Genomic DNA, 22,822 nt, shown 5'->3' on the forward strand with positions numbered 1-22,822 from the left:
CTCATGACATGGTCAGTGACATCACTCATATATATATATATATATACATATATATATATACATATATATATATATATATATATATATATATATATATATATATATATATATATATATATATTCACTGAAAAAAACCATAGGTTTCACACCAGTTATAGTTAGGAATTAGCATTTAAAAAACCTATTAAATTCACTGAAAAAAACATAGGTTTCACACCAGTTATAGTTAGCTGGAAATTTTACTGATATAAAACCATTGAAATTCCCACGTTATAGTTAGTCGGACTCACTATAACTTGCGCGTGCAATGCACTGCTGATGACATCACATATTACATCACTCATGACATGGTCAGTGACATCACTCATGACACCATCCTTGTGACATAGTGACAGACCTCCTTTCACTATAATGTAACCCTTGAGACTCATATTCAAAAATAGAAACTGAAATTTTTAAAAAAATGGAGATACCTATATCAGTTACAACAAGCAATTCAGTAATTCCACTATCTATATACACATCCACTCATTCACCAACAGTTCTATATAGTCACTCATACATATACTCACTCATCATATGAAGTGATACACCTATACATCCTGTTACACACCGACATTCATCCAAAAGTTACTCACACACATATTCACACGTGCAAATAAACTATTGGACATCCATTTATTTGAATATAGAGTTATACACACACTTCCACCTTACTTCTATTTAAAATTACACATATTTATTCTCTTAAACAATCACTTATAGAAACACATACTTATTTAAACAGGAACTCTTACAATCTCTTACTCTCACATATACTCACTTATATACATCAATATTCATATATACTAGATTAAAACATATGTAGTTACTGATAAAGACACTAGTGAGACAGTCATTCACTCACTAACAAACACATATAGACACTCATCCACCCATACAGTCCTGTACATATGTTGTCTTCAAAACACATACAAACAAAGAGTCAGTCACTCATGCATCTATGTGCTAAGTAATACCCCCACCAAACCATATAGACACTCATACTGATACTAATAAAAATATCTAATAACCCATATACATACACATGAGTGGATGTGTATTAGATGGTGGTATTACTGAATTGGTTGTTGTAACTGGTATGGGTATATCCACTTTTTTGAAAATATTAGTTTCTATTTTTGAATATGTGTTTCATGGGTTACATTACACTGAAAGGAGGTCTGTCACTGTGTCACAAGGATGGTGTCATCAGTGATGTCATGAGTGATGTCACTGACCATGTCATGAGTGATGTAATATGTGATGTCATCAGCAGTGCATTGCACGCGCAAGTTATAGTGAGTCCGACTAACTATAACGTGGGAATTTCAATGGTTTTATATCAGTAAAATTTCCAGCTAACTATAACTGGTGTGAAACCTATGTTTTTTTCAGTGAATTTAATAGGTTTTTTAAATGCTAATTCCTAACTATAACTGGTGTGAAACCTATGGTTTTTTTCAGTGAATTTCATAGGTTTTTTAAATGCTAATTCCTTACTATAAGTTTCACTTTATAAATAAGACTGTTAGCACTCTAGTTGTTCTTTTTAACACTCTGGTACATTCTGTCATTGGGCTACAGTTGTGCTACATCTAGTTGAATTTTGGGCTACATTTACAATTTTTGATCTCTGGTGGCCATCTTTGGGCTTCATTGGGCTACTTTGGGCTACATTTGGGCTACATTTTGGCTCTAACATATATTAAGCCCAATGTAGCACAATACATATTTTTATAAAGTTAATTTTTTTACAAACCACTTCAAAATAGGGCTACCTGTCTCTACAATTAACCCATTTTTTTTTTTTAATTTTTGGGGGGAGCGCTCCCAGAGCGCGCCCCGGAGTGCGCCCCGAAAAGCGTATTTCTGAAAAGCGCCCCCGGGCGCGCTCCGGGGAGCGTCTCGTGAGCGCCAATATCGCAAACGAAAACATGATCGTGACGTATCGCGTAGCCGCGACCGCGTGATACGCACGGCGTAAGCGCACCCGGAAGTACTCGAACGAATACGATCGCAAAACGTAAACTTCCGACGCGCTTACGCTGCGCGCCCCCGTGCGCGTAGCGTAAGCGCGTCGGGTCATGTGAGCAGAAAATAACACTTTTCATTGGTTCATAACAGTTTTAGTTTCATAATGATGAAGCCCCTGGTCTTGTGACCTGAAAATAACACTTCTCATTGGTTCAGGACAGTTTTGTTTTCCAAATGATGAAAGCCCCCACCTTTTTTCCTTATTCTGACTTTGTCCTTTGACTGAGGAAGATCTGTTTGGAACTCTCTGTACCTTTTTGTACTTTAAAATGGCTTCAGTAGCAGCAGCAGCAGGTGCATCTCAGCCACCACCACCACCACCACCACCAAGAGGACCAGCTCCAAATTATATTGGTGGTCAAGAACAGGAGGAGGAGGAAGAGGAAGAGGAGGAGGGGAGAAGAAGATGGCTGCCTGAAGAAAACACACCTTATAAACCCAAACCACACTTCATTTGGCAGTTTTTTTCAATCCCAGAGGGGCAAAAAAAGGTGAATGCGCCCAAAGTCACTTGCCTCATCTGCAATGATGAACTTTCACGGGGCAACCCAAATAAGAAATATTCTTTTGGTAACTATACCATGATTCGGCACATGACAAGAAAGCATCCAAACAACTACTCTCGCGCAGAGTTCCGGGAACTGGCCAGTAACCTCCCCCAGTCATCAAGGACCCCCTCCCAAAGAAAACAACCCTCTTCCTCGCAACCAGAAACATCTGAGGTGATGCCTTCCATTCAGCCAAGATTTGCTGATTTTAAAATTACTTGTAAGGCTTGTGGCAAGCTTATCTCCTATGGGGAACAAAGTGTTAAGCTCATCGTCCTTGCAGGTGATAATCACAAGTGCCCCAAAAAGAAATAATTTTTTGGGTTTTTTGTTTTTTTGCTCCAGTTGAGCCAGTTTCAATTCCCTTTTTTTGTTTCTCCCCCTAAAAAATACAAAAAAAATATAAAACTGTTTTGAAAAGCCAAAAAAAGTTTAAAAAGTTCCAAAAACACAAAAAAAATATAAAACAACAAAAAGAAGAAAAAAAAAAGTTCTTTTAAGAACTACCTCCAATTTCTAAATGAAAACTTCATTTTTTTAAAACTCTGTCATCTTTTTCCCTCATTTTACGCTCCCCGGTGCGCTACCTGGTGCGCGCACCGAGCGCTTCCCCCGCGCAAAAAGAAAAAAAAAAAAATATTTTAAATGCCCCGCGGGGCCCTTTTATAGCCCCCACATCAAACCTAGGGGGTCAAAGGGGTCTATCCCTGACGCCTTATGGTCAGTTCCCACTTTGTTTTAGCCACCTCTTATGTCTCGATTTTACCGAGACACAAGATGGCGACCGCTCTGGACTGTTTGGAATGTTTACAGACACCCGAGAGCCAATCAGCTTTCCATGCGCACCTCGCGTGTCGCGCCTGGAGCGCACTCCGGTGCGCGCACCTGTGCGCTGCTATAGATATATATATTTTTTTGGACCTAAATTACTCAAAATCCACTGGAGCACATATCTTGAGACATAGCAAAGGCACATCGGGCTACCAGTCCCTACAATTTTGCCAAGTTTGGTGGAAATCCATTCAGCCGTTCGAGCTAAAAGTGAAATCGACCGCCCTATGGAAATTAACATGGGGAAAACGCGTTTTGGGACCCCCCTTTTATCTCGGCCCCCGCTTGACGAATCCCCCCCAAACTTTCAGGGAAGGACCGGACCGCCATGAGACCATTTTCCTGAAAATTTCAGGCAGATTCGTCAACCGGCGCCAAAGTTATTCAAAATAGAATGTTGAGATTTAACATTGAAAATTATCCTAACTATAACTACCTACTGGCGACCGCCAGTAGGTAATATATATATATATATATATATATATATATATATATATATATATATATATATATGTATATATATATATATATACACACAATCCGCATGGGCCAGCATAGTTTGAATTAGTCCTACAGAACAAACTACTCTATGCCATAAATCTCATATTAAGTGCATATATGAAAAAAGAGAGAAGATGAAAAGGGAACACATGCTAGTCATATATACAACACTGTAGGTACTGAGGCCCTTTCTTTGACTCCAAACAAAGTGTTGTGTACTATATCAGAAACCTCATAGGAGGCAAGTCTGCAGTTCCTCGTCCATATTCAGGCTCATAGGTTCCCACTATCTAATTCCAAGATGAACCATGTTTCAAGTTTGCGTAGCTCTTTCTCCCGCCCCCCCCCCTCTTTTCTTTTGGGAATTTGCGCCACACAACTGTATCTCAGAGCTGTTGGATCGCCCTGGTGAACTTTCTCAAAATGGTGAGCGACTGGGTAGCTACGGTCGTTGGATTTGCATGTATGGTTGCCCCTGATCTTGATGACTTTGTGGCATGATGTCTCTATGTAGGTCCAGTTCTTCCCGTTCCTACAGGACCTTTATTTGGAACATTTTCTGAAGCCATCATATTTCATCAGCAATGATTGTGATCTGGCTTGCCTTTCAAAATTGCTTTTGACTAGGTAGCCTCTTGTCGCCTTTTCTTTCCTGTAGGTAATCATAGGGTGTTTAGGAATAAGAGAACCTATGATAGGATCTGCTCTCAGAACATTCCAATGTTGTGACATAATCTGCTGTACCTTTTGGTGTTCCTGATTATATACTGTAATAAATCTAGGTGTGTTGCTGGTGCTCAATCTTTTAATGCTGGTTTTAGTAGGGTCAAACAATGCGTTCTCCCTATTTATGCTTCTAGTTCTTTTGCATGCTGTTTCTAGAGTTCTGTCACAGTGTCAGATTATCACCCGACTTGACCCACACTGCAGAAGCGAGGATATGCCCAATCCGCTACCCCCACTCGGACTGTAGTTCGCCAGAAATGCAACCGTGAAACCAACAGACCGAGCACAGGGAGAAGATGGGAAAAAACAAAAAGAGAAGGAAAGACCAAGGGACCCAGTTCGACCATGTCACCCTCAGGACTCGCCACTGCTAAGATACTGACTTGTTAACTGTAGAGAGAAGAAAAGAAACACAAGAGATTATGAGAACACCCCCATTGTCGTTTCTCTTGGCACATGCTTTACACATACAATATGGCAGAGTTCAACCCCATCCCTTTGCTTACCAGTCCTGTACAACGAATGGACCTTAACGAGTCTCGGGAATGAAAAGCTGGCACAATGTACAGCCTTGGTCTTTTGTCCAAACAAATGAAAAGTTCAAAATCCCACGTAATTCATGTATAGGGGAAAAAGTCACATAGACCGAAAAAAACCCTAAATGTACCGTGATTTTCGTCAATCCAAAGTACAAAAACCGATTGTGGCCACAGGGAAAAAACAAAGTAAAGAACAGGAACAACCGGAGACGCTTGAATCGTCAGCTCCGTGAAAGGGTCCAACAACTTCTCACAACGAAGACGATATTTCCCTAAAAAATCCGGAAATGCTTTTTCCGGTTTTACGAATCCCGAAATTGCACACAGCCGCGCACAGCCGGGAAAGGATGGAATGAAGGTCGTTTCCAATTAACAAACTCCTCACTCAGAAGACCCAGAAAAAAGGTAAGTCCAAGAAAACAATCCACGTGTCATCCTCAATCCAAAATGCCGGACGAAGCCTCGCTCTGCCTCCTAGCTCCGTGTAGCTCCTTCAGACATCTCAGCAACTGCCAGGGAGTGAACCAAGACGTGGACCCAAAGGCTGGTAGAAAATAATGTGACCAGTATAGAAACCAAGCAAGGAGTCTCCAGCCCAGCATGGATTTAAAGAGACTGGAAAGGAGGAGTGGCAGAAAGAGGGGCGGGTCCAATTGCATGTGCATAGAGAGAGGACAGAAAAGAGAGAAAACCAGATCCATACCTAATTCCCAACACACAGTACCCCCTTTGTTTAAATCTTTTGAGCATGTCCTTCTCAGTAGCAGCATATGATTCAAGGCTGCTGCATATTCTCTTGGCTTAATATCCTTCCCCAATGGGGATACTTCTGATAAGTGGTGTGGGGCAGAAGCTATTGGTGTGGAGTATAGTTCTACCGGCAGTGTGCTTTCTGAACACGATGGTTTCAAGGCCGTTGGGTCCCACCATGATGCGGACATCCAAAAAGTCCACTGTGGCAGAGCTGATATTATATATATATACTATACAGGCGCCGCTTTGGAACTTTGGTTGTCCCACAATAAACTTTGAGAAAACTGTGAGGCAAAGACCACTTGGTAGTAAAGACTACCAGTCCCAGCATGCAAGTAGTAACTCACCTGACTTGCATTTGAAACATTTAGAAATAAAGGAGGGGTTGTTCTGCTAGCCTGTTGCTTGCCTCTTCTTTTTCTACAATCTGCCCAGGAAGGAGGTCACCCCCAATGACTGAATCCCACAGAAGACAGAAGCAGCAATCTTCATATTATATATATATATTTATACACACATATATATATATATATATATATATATATATATATATATATATATATATATATATATATATATATATATATATATATATATATATATATATATATATATATATATATATATATATATATATATATATATATATATATACGGATTACCGCGTCTCCACCCAGCGCACCAAAACCTCGCACAGGAAGGGATACTACGGACACAGACCAGGTTTAGTGCTGATGGTTTATTGGTGCAAATTCAGCCGCATCTATATAAATAGGGAGTGCATCTCTCCATGCTAAACACATTTTCAATTTTTACAATTAATTATTAATTCTTTTGTAATGAATACCCAGGTATTCAAGTCGATACCCGACTGCTAATACAGTCCCCCACCATAAACCCCTATTTGCCTCACATCCCGTGCCAGAGAGTGGGTGTTACACCCCAAGAGTATTTTCTTATTTTGTTTTAATTAATAATAAAAATATAAACATTTTAAATAAATTAACACCCAGGTATTAAAATGAATACCGGAGTATTGATACACCCCCACCCAAAACCCCCTTTCCCCCCCTCTAAGCCCTTCAATAATATATTTTTTTAATTAATTTTAAAATAAACAAAACAAATTCAAAAATAATGAAACATCCGTTTTTAATATCATTATTTTAATATAAAAATTTACCTATTATACTTACCTAAAAATGTGCTGTAATGGTATGCGTTGTAATGGCAGCTGGGCTGTAATGGCATCTGTTATTCTAGCATGCCTTGTAATGGCTTCTGCGATGTAAAAGTTGCGTTGTAATGCCGGTGTTAAATGGTAGTTTCCCGCACATATGCTTCTGACAACAGCTGAAAATATGGCTATTTTTCCCAAAACTACACCACTAACATCCTGGCAATAAAGCCCCAGAAAGCAGTCACACCCTCAAGCATAATCCTCAGCTTACAACCCACGAATTGCAAACAACTCAACCAAACCACTGCTTTCAAAAGACAGGTAAGCTAAGAGGGGACAGGCATATGTTTTGCTGAGGCATCATATTTATATTTATTTATTTGTTTATAAAGGTTTTCTATTTATTTATTTATAAAGTTTTATATAGCGCGAACTTGATCCCGAAGGATATCAGAGTGCTTAACAATTTGAGGAAAGGTAACAAATCAAAACATTAGACTAACATGGGGAATCTAATGGGCATTGAATCAACTAGTACAAACATAACAGCTCAATATAACCCGATGATGTGGAGAGAGCATGTGGTGTTTGTTATCATATAATGTGGAGAGAGCATGTGGTGTGTGTTATCAGATGATGTGGAGCACGCATGTGGTATGGAAAGTCCCTGGCAGGCACAGGTAAGCTGGCTGCATCTCCGCATTTGTGGTGGAATCGCTGTACTAGCTGCTTGATGATTCTTGAATGACTGAGATATTCATTACCAATATATGAAACTTACACAAATGTGCACACCATTCCACACCACATTACCTCTCAAAACACACCCAGAGTTATCATCCATACCAACTTCCCCTATAAGAGTACATAGAACAATTGACCTTTTTAACGGCAATAATGTTTATAGCCTCTAGGAAAACATAATCTACCACATAATTAATGGCAGAGTAGGGTTGACTAGGTCCATCGTAGACTCCCATAGATAAATAGCCACCTTGAATCAGATCATACAGTCGGGAGCCAAGGACAACAAACGTATTACTTTACTCATAAGCAGCAACATTTTAGAAAAATTAGAAGCATTTAGGACTTCAATAAAAATAGAAGGTTCCTAATAGAGGGTCACTTTTTACGGTCCTTCTAAATGTTACCTTTTGTCTGTTATATTCCTTCAAGTCACTTCCTTTGTTAGTACTACGATAGAGCCATAGAGCCTTACTCGTCATTCTCTTCAGTCCGTGCTACTTCTCATCAAACCAAACACTCTAAATGTAATTTGCATGATCGGGTTTACAATACTATTATTTGACAAATGGATTTGTAAACAATGCAAAATCTTCTCTACAACTGCCTAATACCATGTAACTATCTGATCTTCTTAAAACAATGGAAAACATAGCGCGAACGTGGCCCACGAGGGTATCAGAGTGCTTTACAGTATACAGTTATTAAACAAAAGAGATGAGGTAGTATGCAAGCATATGATAGTCGTCATTTCGTACAAAAGAGGTATATAGTGTATGGATAACATATGTGACCAGTAGTCAAAACATAATACATGGTTATTAAACATTTGGTGGTTAAGGTCATGAACATACATATAATATTCTCCTTCAATGCACAAGAGGTAGGCAGTGAAATGCAGATCATGTAGGAGACTCGCGGTCAACCTAGAATTCAGTCTTAGGATGTGAATTTGTTCATAAAGAGTATTTTTACTTCTTTTTTGAAGGCGGTAAAGGAAGAGATTCCACGTATCCCAGGAGGTAAGGAGTTCCAGATTTTTGGAGCAATCCCTGAGAAAGCTCTGCAACCAGTTCTCTTTTTATGGAAGGATTGTGGTTTCAGCAGTAAAGAATTTGCACTGCGTAGTTGTCTGCATCCTCCTGAACTCTCCAGCTTCTGAGCTAATTAACTCGGTGTATTGGTATGCAGTGCTTTGTGGGTCATGCAAGCGACTTTTAGGTGTATTCTTGCCTCTTAGGGCAGCCAGTTCAAAACCCTTCAGGGTCGGAGAGATGTCGCTTTTTCTTTTTGTTCCTGATACCAGTCTTGCCGCAGCATTAAGCGATGCCCTCAGCGGAGCTAGCTTGTATTTGGGGAGACCGCAAAGAGTGGTGCTTCCATAGTCTAATCTTGGTAGCACTAGGGCTTGCACTGCCATTTTTAGATCAGCCTGTGGGAGGAAGGGTTTGAGTCTCCTTAGTCTACTCAACTTGTGATTAGCTCCCTTGGTGGCATTTGTAATGTGCGCCAGCATTTTCAGGTGTTTGTCTGTGGTGACTCCCAGGGATTTCGCTGAGTCAATGATGAGGAGAGCACAGTCAAATGAGATTGGGTGTTTCAGCCATAGATCTATCTTAGGAGTGTGATTGGGTGGGGAGATGAGAAAAAATTCAGTTTTTTTGTATTAAGCATGAGATGGTTACCAGTGAGCCAGCTTAGCGCGTTCTGTAGAATAGCGTTAAGGGAAATGAAGTCTTCTGGAGTGGAGATTTTCAAATAAAGGTGGGTGTCGTCCGCATACAGGTGATATAGAATGTTAGCTGAGTTCAAGGCATTCGCCAGAGGTTCAATTAGTAGGTTGAAGAGAATTGGTGATAGAGCTGAGCCCTGTGGAACTCCTAGGGTGACCGCGGAGGGTTGAGAGAGTGAATGCTTCGTCTTGATTCTTTGTGTTCCGTTATTTAGGAAGGAGAACCATTGTAACACTCAATCAATCAACAACCAATCATTTGTAAAGCGCACTACATACCTGCAAGGATCTCAAGGCGCTGGGGGGGGGGGCGCTACTGATCGAACAGCCAGGTCTTGAATATCCTCCTACAGGTCAGCAGGTCTTGGGTCTGTCGTAGGCTCAGTGGGAGGGTGTTCCATGTCTTGGCGCTGAGGTGGAAGAAGGATCTCCCACCAGTGATTGTTCTTCAGATGCGCGGGACGGTGGCAAGTGAGAGGTCGAAGGAGCATAGTTGGAGGTTGGGGATGTAGAAGGAGAGCCGTCTGTTGAGGTAGGCTGGGCCGGTCTTGTGGAGTGCCTTGTGTGCGTGGGTGAGGAGCTTGAAGGATATCCTCTTGTTGACGGGGAGCAAGTGCAGGTTGCTCAGGTGGGGGGTGATGTGGCTGTGGCGCGGTACGTCGAGGATAAGCTGTGCCGAGGTGTTTTGGATGCGTTGTAGTCGTTTGATGAGCTTGGTCGGGGCTCCTGCGTAGAGGACATTTCCGTAGTCGAGTCTGCTGCTCAGGTGGGGGGTGATGTGGCCGTGGCGTGGTACGTCAAGGATAAGTCATGCCAAGGCCTTTTGGATGCGTTGTAGTCGTTTGATGAGCTTGGTTGGGGCTCCTGCATAGAGGGCATTTCCGTAGTCGAGTCTGCTGCTGACGAGGGCCTGGGTGACTGTCTTTCTTGTATCTGTTGGGAACCATCTGTAGATCTTGCGAAGCATGCGGAGGGTGTTGAAGCAGGAGGAGGAGACGGCGTTGACTTGCTTGGTCATTGAGAGCATTGAGTCGAGGATGATTCCCACGTTGCGTCCGTGGTCGGTGGGTGTCGGGGCTGCCCCAGTGCCGTTGGCCACCGAAGTGGTCCCAGGCTGAAGGGTTGGAGCCGTGGATGAGGACCTCTGTCTTGTCCGAGTTCAGCTTCAGATGGCTGGTCTTCATCCAGTCAGCGACGGCCTTCATTCCTTCATGGAGGTTGGCTTTGGCAGTGATGGGGTCCTTGGTGAGGGAGAGGAACAGCTGAGTGTCATCGGTGTAGGAGATTATGTTGAGGTTGTGCTGTCGGGCTACGTGTGCGGCCATGTAAAGCGTCGGGCTGAGGGAGGATCCCTGGGGTACACCGCAGATGATCTTGGAGGCTTTTGGACGGAATGGGGGGAGGCGGACGCTCTCGGCTTTGCCGAAGAGGAAGGAGGTGGTCCAATCCAGAGCCTTGTCTCGGATCCATGCGACGTGGAGGCATGCGCGTAGTGTGCGGTGGCAGACGGTGTCGAAGGAGGCAGAGAGGTCTAGGAGGATGAGTGCTGCGGTCTCGCCGTTGTCCAGCAGGGTCCTGATGTCGTCGGTAGTGGCAATGAGGGCAGTCTCTGTGCTGTGGTTGCTGCGGAACCCTGACTGGGAATGGTCCAGGATTCTGTTTTCTTCGAGGTATCAGGTTAGCTGTCTGTTGACGGTTTTCTCAATGACCTTGGCCGGGAAGGGGAGCAGAGAAATGGGCTGGAAGTTCTTGAGGTCTCTTGGGTCTGCCTTAGGTTTTTTGAGTAGGGCGTTGATCTCGGCGTGTTTCCAGATCTCTAGGAAGGTCGTGGTCTCGAGGGAGAGATTGATGACGTTGCACAGGTGGGGTGCGATGGAGCTGCTTCCTCTGTTGAAGACGTGGTGCGGGAATGGGTCTGTGAAAAGACGAGCCGACACAGGTAAGGAGAAGGCCTGTTTATTCCGATCAGTCCCAACAGCTCCATGGCAGCAACTGGCAGACTAAGAATGCAACATTAGAATCTTACTTTGGCACTCTAAATAAGAACACTCTGGCGCGAGTGCAACTCGCGCCAGAGAGAACCCAACACATCCCCCATCCTTCATAACAAAAAAAAAAAAACCAAGGAGAGGATATAAAAAAACAAGAACAAGCAGAAACTAAGTAAATACAGCTTAAAAACATGAACTAAAAGTATAGCAGACACAAAACTAAAATACAACTTTGCAAGAAATAACAAAGGAGATCAGTAACACAATTTATCACATTCTGTAATCTTGAAACTTAACAGGAATATATCTCACTCTGGTAGAGGTTTCCCTTGAAGGAATATGGCCGGAACGTAAAACTTTCCTTTCACCAGCAATAGAACCAGAATTAAGAGAAGTATGAATCCCAAACCTCTTGTTGGCAGCATCAGTCATGGAATTAGGCACAATAGATACGGCACTCTTGTTCCAAACCCTACCGTCATCCAATACAACAACATAATCTCTTACAATGGAAACTTTTTTAGGAGATGAAAATCGATACTCCCCCTTGTGAAAAAAACAGGTTTCTTTGTTCTCACCCAATCACTCACCTTCACATTGACAGGAGAAAAACCTGGGGTCTAGTATCATACTTAGCCTGAACAGAAGCTCTAACATCAGCTACAACAGACAAACTTTGCGCATTCACAACTCTCCTTGACATCCCTTCTTTCTTAAGTTTCGAACCTGCAACTCTTCCCCGCAACAAAGTAAAAGGGGCAACACCAGTAGAAACATGAGGAGTAGTCCTCACTGCCCACAACATGTCACCAATTGCCGGACGCCAATGCAACCCATTCACTAAAGCAAGCTGAAGGTGTTCCTTAACCACACGGTTGAAACTCTCAACCAAACCGTTGCTGCAGGGATGATAGAGTGATGTGAGAATATGCTTGATCCCAGCTTCTTTGAGGAACAAAGACATTTCAGACGAGACCAACTGTGTCCTGTTATCGGACACAATTTCCTCAGGAAAACCCTCCCTTGAGAAAACATCCTGTAAGAACTTAATAACAACAGATGTACTAATAGTGTCCACAAACCTCAACTCTGGCCACTTGGTCAGGTAATCAATCAATACCAGAACATACTTTGGAGAGGTTCCTATGAGACCAAACGGACCTGCTATGTCCAAAGCTAATTTAGACCAAGGAAAGTTCTTTACAACAATAGGTTCTACAGGAGAAGGATGAGTCACTTGAGATTTATCACTGACAACACACGCGCAACAAACACGGACAAAATGTTCAACATCCCTGTCAAGAGCAGGCCACCAAAAATCTTGTCTTACTTTGCGTTTCATGGCCCGAATTCCTGGATGCCGCTCGTGAGACAAACACAGAACCATCTTCCGAATAGAAAAAGGAACCACTAAGAAACCCCCTCTTCTTAATATGCCACCAACTACGGATACTTCATCCTTCACTCTCTTATAAGGTATCAGCTCCGAGGAACAATCTTTGTCACAAGGCCACACGCAACTCATGAGGTCAATAACCTTCACCACATCAGCATCCATGGTAATATTTTCCAACCACTCATGTTCAGAAAGAGCACAACCCACAGTATCACTCAAGAACCCACACCACAAACTACCTCTAAGTCATCACATTCAGAATTATCACCACAGTTTGGAAGAGGAAGTCTAGATAAACAATCGGCTACTAAATTCTTCGCTCCAGCCACATATTCCAGCTGATAGTGAAATTCTTGCAACCTGAACTGCCATTTGGAAATCCGTGGAGTAGCCCTGCCCCCGCCTTTGGTTTTGGACAAATCAATCAAAGGCTTGTGGTCAGTCCTTAAGATGAATTTGTTACCACAGAGAACATTTTTAAAATGCAGTACACCCCACCACATTGCTAGAGCCTCTTTCTTTATGGTGGAATATGTCCCTTCAGCACCCCTCAAAGTTCTGGAGGCAAAAGCAATGATTTCCTCACGACCATCACTCCTTTTCTGCATGAGGACGGCCCCCAAACCCACATTACTAGCATCTGTGGATAAAATGCATGGATCATTAATATTGAACAGTTTCAAAGGGCGAGCACATACAATTTCTTGTCTGACAGTCTCAAAATTACAATTACAATTTTGATCCCAAACAAATTTGACATTCTTTTTGGGTAAATTACGCATGGCAGCAGTTTTATTGGAAAAGTTCTTGACAAATTTAGAGTAATACTCCACCAAACCCAGGTATGAGCAGAGCTGATCTTTGTTCACAGGAATAGGTGCATTTTGAATAGCATCAATGAACTTGATTTTAGGCTCTATACCATTATAAGATATATGATGGGGGAAACATCCTTTACAACAAAACTTTTACCACGCAGTGCTGTTACAACGCAAGTATTACAACGAAAACCTTTACAACGCATTACACTGGGGGGCGCTCTAGGATAGGGAATAGTTTTAATTTACTATCCAACACCTTCCCTAGTGTCCACGGGGACTGGAGTTGGAATAGTAAATTAAACTATTCACTATCCAGCACCCCCAAGTGTAATGCGTTGTAAAGGTTTGCGTTGTAATACTTACGTTGTAATAGCATGCGTGGTAAAAGCATGCGTTGTAACGTCATACATCCATATGATGGTCTAGATAATCCACACCATTTTGGAGAAACTTGCACTTATCCTCCCTTAAAGTTAAACCATTGGATCTATTAATACTCAAAACCAGCTTTACGCGTTCATCATGCTCTAACTCAGTCTTCCCATGCACCAAAATGTCATCTTGGAAGAAGACAACACCGGGAATGTCCTTAAACAAATTGTTCATCAGTTTCTGAAAAACAGCCGAGGCTGAAGCCAAACCAAACGGCATACGAATGTAACGATATGCACCATCCGGGGTAACGAAAGATGTGAGATGTCTGGATTCTTTACACAACTCAATCTGGTGATAGGCGGATGAAATGTCAAGGGAAGTGAAGAACCTTGCTCCTTTGAGAGTGGCCAGCATCTCATTGATGTTTGGAAGTGGCTGGCGATCGATCCAGATGTTTGCATTAAGATCGTGCAGATTCACACACATTCTTAGGCATTTATCGGATTTACATGAAAAAACTATGGGGGCGAGCCATTCAGAACCTTCAATTGGTTCAATTACACCAGCAGTACATAAACGTTCTATTTCTTTCTTAAGCTCTGGGCGTAAACTCAACGGCACCTTGCATACTTTGTGGGCTACAGGTATGGCATTCTCTTTTAATACAATACGATGCTGAAATCCTTCGAGCTTACCCAGTTCTCCATTAAAAACGTCTGGAAACATTTGTGCCCACTTGTTATTAGAAGTTTGAGAAACAGACTGATCTTTAGACATATTGGAAGTGGAATTATAAAATTCACCTAAAGCACTGCGGGATACTACCATATCAGGATGATTAGGATCCAGGATAATGTTGAAATCACCTTGCTCATCCCAGCCTAACAAATTAGCGCCTTCTTTAACTACAAATACCACCCCAGTAGTGTGATCAGAATTGAAATTCAATTTGGCAGTACATTTTCCCAATACTTCTACCCTTTTGCCACCATAAGCAAAAATTCAACAACACCAGACTCAAGGGAAGAAGAGGACAACATCAATAAATCATAACATTCCTCATCAGATTCCTCTGTAATAGTTTTCACTGTTTGAACGGGTTTCTTTGCAAAAGCAGCTCTCCACATTCTCGAATAATGACCTTTGTTGCCCCATTTGTAACAGGTTTGATTAATGGCAAAACAAAACTTGGCGGTGCCAAGATGTGACTTACTCCCACAACGAAATTATACCAGTTCATTCTGCAAAGGCTTAGTTTTAGATGGAACAAAAGAAGTGGTAGGGCGAGACACATTATTTGTAGCTACACTGTGTTTAGGTTTGGAAGGAGGCTTAGAGTTCAAAAGTTTCACCTCTGTGGAGGAAGAAGTAGAACTCATTTCCTTGACACAGAATTGTGAATGCTCAATACTTTTGGCAAGCGTAAGCGCAGTCTCTAAATCGGGATCACCAGAAGCCAGTAACTTTTCTTGGATCTTTTTGTTACAAGTTCTTTCAATTAGTTGATCACAAATTATTTGTCTCTAAATTCTCTGTAATTACAATTGATTGCCAGAATACGAAGAGCAGCCACAAAGTCATCAATGGATTCACCAGGGGTTTGAGTACGTTGGAGAAACTTATGCCACCTAAGTACTACATTCCTTTTGGGACAAAATTTCTTGTCGAGAGTTTTAATTAAGGAAGCATAGTCATCAACTAATAGAGATTCTCCACTATCACCACCACTAACTACAGTACTGACAATATCAAGTGTCAACGTTTTCAAGATGTTTCTGCCTTCAGTGCCCAAATTGTAAATCAAAAGTGCCTTCTTTTTCTTAGAAGTGAAAGTATCACCATCAATCGCTTCTAAATAAGCTTCAAAGGTATCTTTCCATTGTTCCCATGGCACCGGTGGTGTGCCAGCCAACTGCAAAAAGGGAGGAGGTGCTAAAATATGATCCATTAGCGTGGGTGAGTTGCTGCCCCACTGTAGAAAATTAAGTGTGTATTTGTCACTGAAGATCAAACACAATAAAATATATAGGATGCCTTCTAAATGTGAAATGAAGTAAAACTGAAATAAATAGCTGTGAGCATCAACGAAAGAAACAACTGTGCCCGATTATGAATGGAGTGTCAATGCAAGATTGACCAATTGCTGTGCGCATCAGCGAAAGAGAAAACAACATTTGTACACTAATTCCTCGAAAATTGAGTTGGAAACTCCAGCTGTGCGCATTAACGAAGAAACAAGAGAAGAGCACATGCAAATTAAGCTGTGCGCGTCAGCGCTGAGTACGAAGGGTTGCAATGGCTGTGCGCGTCAGCGCTGAGTACAGAGGTTGCTATGGCGATGTAATTTTGCCAGAATGTTTCAAAATGGCAGCACGCAACGTCAGGCATGCGGTCACAACGTCGCGTGTAGCAGGTCTGGCAACGTCAAAGAGAAGGACACGGCCCATGGAGGAGGAACACAACAGCGCACGAACAAGCGCAAAGACACCAAAGTACCTCAGAGAGCCCGAACCGGCTCCCACATCACACGCTGACAAAAGGGCATCGGAGGAATATCTGACAGGAGCTCCAACCAGGCACCAGCTCCAACCAGGCACAGTCTGTCACAGAGTCAACAGCGGAGCGATGGCGAACACCGGATCACAGGAACCACATAGGGAAAGGAAGCCAGGACAAGGAATCAACGGGGAGTGCAGGACAGGCCAACCTTGTCACCACTGAAAAGACGAGCCGACACAAGAATACAACATTAGATTCTTACTTTGGCACTCTGAATAAAAACACTTAGAGAACCCAACAGTCTGACAGAGAACCGGAGTGTATTGTGCGCATGGTCTTGATGGTGTCATCGATGCTCATGCTGGCCCAGGCTAGTGGTCGGTGGTGTGCGGAGGGTCTGTTATGTTGCTGTATGTTGGGGCAGTCTGGGTGTTGAAGCTGTCGTAGATGCCTGCTATCTTGCAGTGGAAGAAGGTGGCGAGGGAGTCGCACAGGGCTTGCGACGGCGGGATGTCGCTGGTGTTGGAGCTGGGGTTGGAGAGTTCCTTCACGATGTAGAAGAACTCCTTCCTCTTGTGTGTGTTGTTGTTGTTGAGGAGGTCCTCATGGCCACCCTGATGAGGTGGTGGTGGTTGCGGATGGCGTCCTTGTGTCCTGCATGGCTGTCCGGAGTTTGTTCTCTGTGCTATTTCTTCTCTAGTTTCCGGCAGGCTTGCTTGGAGGCTAGGAGTTCTGGGGTGAACCAGCTGACCCTCTTGCTGGTGTCTCTGTGGGGGGTTTCTTCAGTGGGGAGAGGGTGTTGGCACAGTCCTCGATCCAACATCTGAGGCTGTGGGCAGCATCATCGGTGTTGGAGGGTTCGGTGGGTGGGCTGAGAGCGAGGTTTGCGTGTAGTTGGTCTTAAGTGATTTTGCTCCAGCAGCGGTGGGGGATCTGTTGGGTGTGGTGGGTTTTGGAAGGCGAAGTGGATGCAGCGGTGGTCGGTCCAGAGAAGTTCGGTGGTGTGGCTGACGGAGACGTGTGGGCTTGAGGAGAAGAAGGGGTCAAACGTGTGGCCGGCAGAGTGGGTGGGCGTTGTGACGAGTTGCTTCAGTCCGAAGTTGTCGAGGTTATCGATCTGGGTTGTGGAGTTGTTGTTGTTGTTGTTGTTCTCAAGGTGAAAGTTCAGGTCTCTGAGGAGGATGTAGTCGGTGGAGGTCAGAGTGTGGGTGCTGATCAAGTCGGCGATGGAGTCGCTAAACTGGGGGCTGGGTCCGGGGGACTGGTAGACGAGGGTGCCTCTGAGGGTGGACTTAGGGTCTGTGTGGATCGGGAAATGCATGTGTTCGGCGGTGCTGAGCATGTCGTCAGTGCTAGTCGAGACCCTGATGCTGTTCTCATGGACGATGGCAATTCCTCCTCCGACTCCATTGGTGCGGTCTCTGCTGGTGATCTTGTAGCCATCTGGGATGGCTATGGCAATGTCGGGTACGGAGGAGTCGTTAAACCAGGTCTCTGTCAGGAAGGCACCGTCCGGGGATGTTGTGTCGAGCAGGTCCCAGAGCTCAATGGCATGCTTGCGTGCGGAGCGGGTGTTCAGTAGTATGCATCGGAGGTGGTTGGGGTCTTTCTCGGCGGGTGGTTAGTCGGCTCTGAGGCTGGTGAAGCTGCAGTTCCGGCAGGTGAAGGGGCGTGTGTGCGATTCGGGGCAGCCTTGAAGCAGGTGTGACTCCGTCCGGAGTTGAGAGCGTGCAGAGTGCTGGCGTCATAGTGGTGGCGGTCATCGTGGCAGGTGCGGGCGGTCTGGCTCTGGGTGCGATCCAGGCGCGGTCCAGGTGCAGACGGGCGCAGACGGGCTTGCCTTAGGCGTGCCTTCGGCCAGCCAACGGCGCGGCCGCGCAGCAGCGGGCAAATATGGGGAGGTGGGAGGGAGGAGCAGCTGGGAGATGAGAGGCGGGGGCAGCAAGTGGGCAGTGGGCAGTCAGGTGGCGGGGCCGCAGGGGATGCAGCGGCGAGGGCGGTGAAGGACAGCGAAAGAAACAGAAGGAAAAAGGGGCACAAAATCAAGGGAAAAACGAGTGGCACAGAAGGCAAAAGGGCACAAAAAATAAGTGGAACAGAAGGCAAAAGGGGCACAAAAACGAGGTAAAAACCAGTGGCACAGAGGGCAGAAAGGCGCAAAAAAACAAGTGGAACAGAAGGCAAAAGGGGCATAAAAACAAGGGAAAAACGAGTGGCACAGAGGGCTGAAAGGCACAAAAAAAACAGTGAAACAGAAGGCAGAAGGGCACAAAAAAACGAGTGGAACAGAAGGCAAAAGGGGCACAAAAACAAGGGAAAAACGAGTGGCACAGAAGGGCACAAAAACTGAGTGGAACAGTAGGCAAAATTGGAACAAACACGAGGAAAAAATGAGTGACACAGAGGGCAGAAGGGCACAAAAAATCGTGTGGAACAGAGGGCAGAAGGGCACAAAAAACTAGTGGAACAGAAGGCAAAAAGGGGCACAAAAACGAGGGACAAATGAGTGGCACAGAAGGCAGACGGGCACACAAAACAAGTGGAACAGAAGGCAAAAAGGGGCACAAAAACTAGGGAAAAATGAGTGGCACAGAAGGCAGACGGGCACAAAGAAAACGAGTGGAACAGAAGGCAAAAGGGGCACAAAAATGAGGGGAAAATGAGTGACACAGAAGGCACAATACAGAATACAGAACAGGGGCAGCTAAGAACAGAAGGCAGAACGGGCAGAGAGGCACGGGGGCAGCGAGGGGAACAGAAGGGAAAACCGGGCAGAGACACGGGGGCATCGAGGGGTACAGAAGGAAAGACTGGGCAGAGAGAGCACGGGGACAGCGAGGGGAACAGAGGAAAGAAAAAGGGCCACGAACCATGTACAGGCAGCGGGGGAAGACAGACAACAGCAGTCACAGACACAACAATGAAAATATAGGCAAAACAATAACAGCAATAAAGTGGTGGATGAACAAACCTACCTACGGCCTACCACTGGTAACCAGGGATGAGGCACAGGTGGTAGCCTGCGGCTGATGGAGGGCCTCGAACTTCCTCAGCAGTGGAAGCTTGGGCATGGACACACAGGCGGTGCTGCGCGGAGGGGGAGTGACCTACCTGGTGGGGTCAAGGGTCGCTTGAGCCCGTAAGGCCCATCTTCCGTTCCAATAGGGACAATAGGTTGTTATGTTTGACCATGTTGAAGGCGGAGGATAAGTCCAGAAGTATCAGTAGGCATGATTCGTTGTGGTCTAGCATTTTTAGTATGCTATCCATTATGTGGGTGAGTGCAGATTCTGTGCTGTGACCTTGCCGGATGCCAGATTGGTGTTTGTCTAGGAGGTGTTAGTTCTCAATATGGTTACATAATTGTATTTGTACTCATTTTTCCAGCAATATAGTTATGTACTCTCATATATAACAGTTGTGACCCACAAAGATATTAAAACCATATTAAGCTACAGTCCACAACAAATAATAACGTATACCTCATAACTTCACGTAGGACATATTTGCTACGAGAGTGGTCCATCACCAGCACTGTACCGCCAATAAAACAGACATCACACAGTGAACCGGCATGGAATAACTGAAGAGATCTGTCACACATTACCTGACAATTTGTAGGACTTTACTAAAGCCCACCGCTGCAGATTCCAAAAACCAAAACAATCTGACCACTTCTTTATATTTCACAAAGACATTCAGATATGCGATGATTATACATAGGTGCATCAGAACATATCTCTCCACTTCTCTTTCCCTCCAACAATGCACCTCAGTACGAGAAATATACACGCAATCTCTGATTGGAAAACAAAGTGCAGTAACCAGCTAAGCAGACTATCATATGAAATACCATAAAGGGACCTGCAGAGCTGTACAAAGCTACCAGCATACTGAAAACCATATAACTGTATGCCTGTCTATCACACTTCATTGTCCAATACATTGCTATGTGATGCGTTCCATAACGCAATAACGGCAGCTTGTAGGTCATGACGTTCAACATGGAAATACTTCCTAGATAGAATCAAAACAAAGAAACCATCCTTCCAGCCACACATCCTACATGGTGTATGTAGCATTCTACTCATGTAGGCAAGTGTTCCAGCACCTCACATGAGGTAGTAGGCATATATAAATGTTGCAAAGCAATACAATATATTGTAACTTGTCCGGACTTCTTATATGTATCTAGGTACATTGTTGAAGCCTTGAAAAAGTCCCTGGGGCAAAACACAAGTTGGCTGATGTTACAAGGTTAAAAATATATTGATTCATGATCGATTACCAAGAACACATTAAATTATTTAGATTTTAATTATGACCGTTACTTTGACTATGCAAATATGTACAAATTTGTATGGACTTACTTAAAAGCGAATCAAGAGTCTGCAAGCAATACCATATCTTGTAGCCTTATTTGAATCTCTCACTGGGATTTAGCTTTACAACACCCTTCGGTAATGGTGTGTTCTCATTGGTTTATACTCAGTGATTACTAAAATGAATATAAAGATAATTCAAGCAGCAGTGTGGCCAGTTTGATTGTCATTACTTGTCATTGTCCTCACTGTGTCAAAGTAAATGTGGCGCTGTTGAAGCCTCTTTGGCGGTACTGGATGTCTATGTTATCAATTCACAGAGACTTGCCAGAATAGTACTCCGATTCTCAAACAGACACTGCAGATGACATTAATCTTACATGTATTTTGATCTCACAAATCCTGAATGCAGGCTCCAAAGATAGAAGTTTTTGTTCCAAATATTATTTTACCCATCTTTTTACAAATTGGTTTAGAGACCACCTCACTGACCAACCCACCGCCATTTTGTAGTCTGAAAAGTAGGCACCAAAAGGTGCGAGGAGCAGTCCTGAAACATCTCTTGTAATGAATGGTGATGCAGACCACATTTAAAACAGTTATAAGGAGAACACAGGTCAGCCGCAGCCTGTGCAAGAGCGTTGGGGCGGTGGGACTTGGTGGGGGGGATTTCGATGGACGATGAAGAGGGAAAATGTATTATTTATTTAATTTTCCGTCTTTTAATTTTTCGTCAGCCCAAATCCCCCCCTCTCACCCCCCCCCACTACCCCCCCACGTGCCCCATCACTCTTACCTGCACGGGCCGCGCCTGACACAGGCGGATATTTTTCTGCTTCAGTAACATGTGGAATCAAGGGATCTGTGTAAAGCTCTGTAATGTCTTCTTCCCAAAAATGACGTAAAGGTCTGTATTTCAGCCAGACCAATAATCAGAGCTGGTGCTAACACCAGAATAACTGTATTCACTGTTGCCCACTGAGGCAAACCCACTACTAATTTTTCGAACCCTGTAGTCAAACGTCAGTGGACAGTCTTCAGCTTACTTAGAAATATGCTTCAGTCAACCACAGTTTTCAGCAACACTCAAGATGAGCTGCACGAGGCTTCTGGTGGCCTGAAATGTCAAATACAGTGACTCAGTTACTGAAATCCTGCTCCGTATGTACTCAAGAGAAAACAAATATTTAATCTGCGTGCTGTTCCTGAAAGGATTATTTACAGCCTGGGTGCCCAGTGAAAATGTTGACAGGAACTCTGCAGGCCGCTGTTAATCAAAATGTCACTGAATTTTTAATACCATTTATGTATTTTTCCATTTATAACATCTCCATTTGCCACACCCAGTTTGTGTGTGTATTCCGTAGGGGATAATACGTTTTTATGCAGTGTTCAACGACATATTTGTCGTTTTGCAGTACTGAAATTAACAGGTAGTAATATTACCCACATTTATGGTGCAATGATTCTCAAGCCTGCAAGCAGAGCATTAAGCCTAGTTAATAAGATAACATGTTGCACAAAGTTGATATTAAAGGTAACGCATCTACATTTTCCCCACCTTAAAAAGTATAGCTCCGAAGCATTCAACAATATCTAACATGAAATTTAGGACTATAAGGCTATTTCCAGCTAGAAGGTTGTGCTGATAAAATAAAGGGATTCTACAACGACCAACATTACTCTAAGCAAAGCTGACGGGAGCCTGAAATGATATTTTCCTTCATCTATGTTATATGAATATGTGTGGTGCGCAAGGCCGGCCTTTAGCATGGGTGAGCTGGGCCC

This window comes from Lissotriton vulgaris, chromosome 6 (genome assembly GCF_964263255.1).
Source record: "Lissotriton vulgaris chromosome 6, aLisVul1.2, whole genome shotgun sequence".
In the NCBI taxonomy this organism is placed as follows: Eukaryota; Metazoa; Chordata; class Amphibia; order Caudata; family Salamandridae; genus Lissotriton; species Lissotriton vulgaris.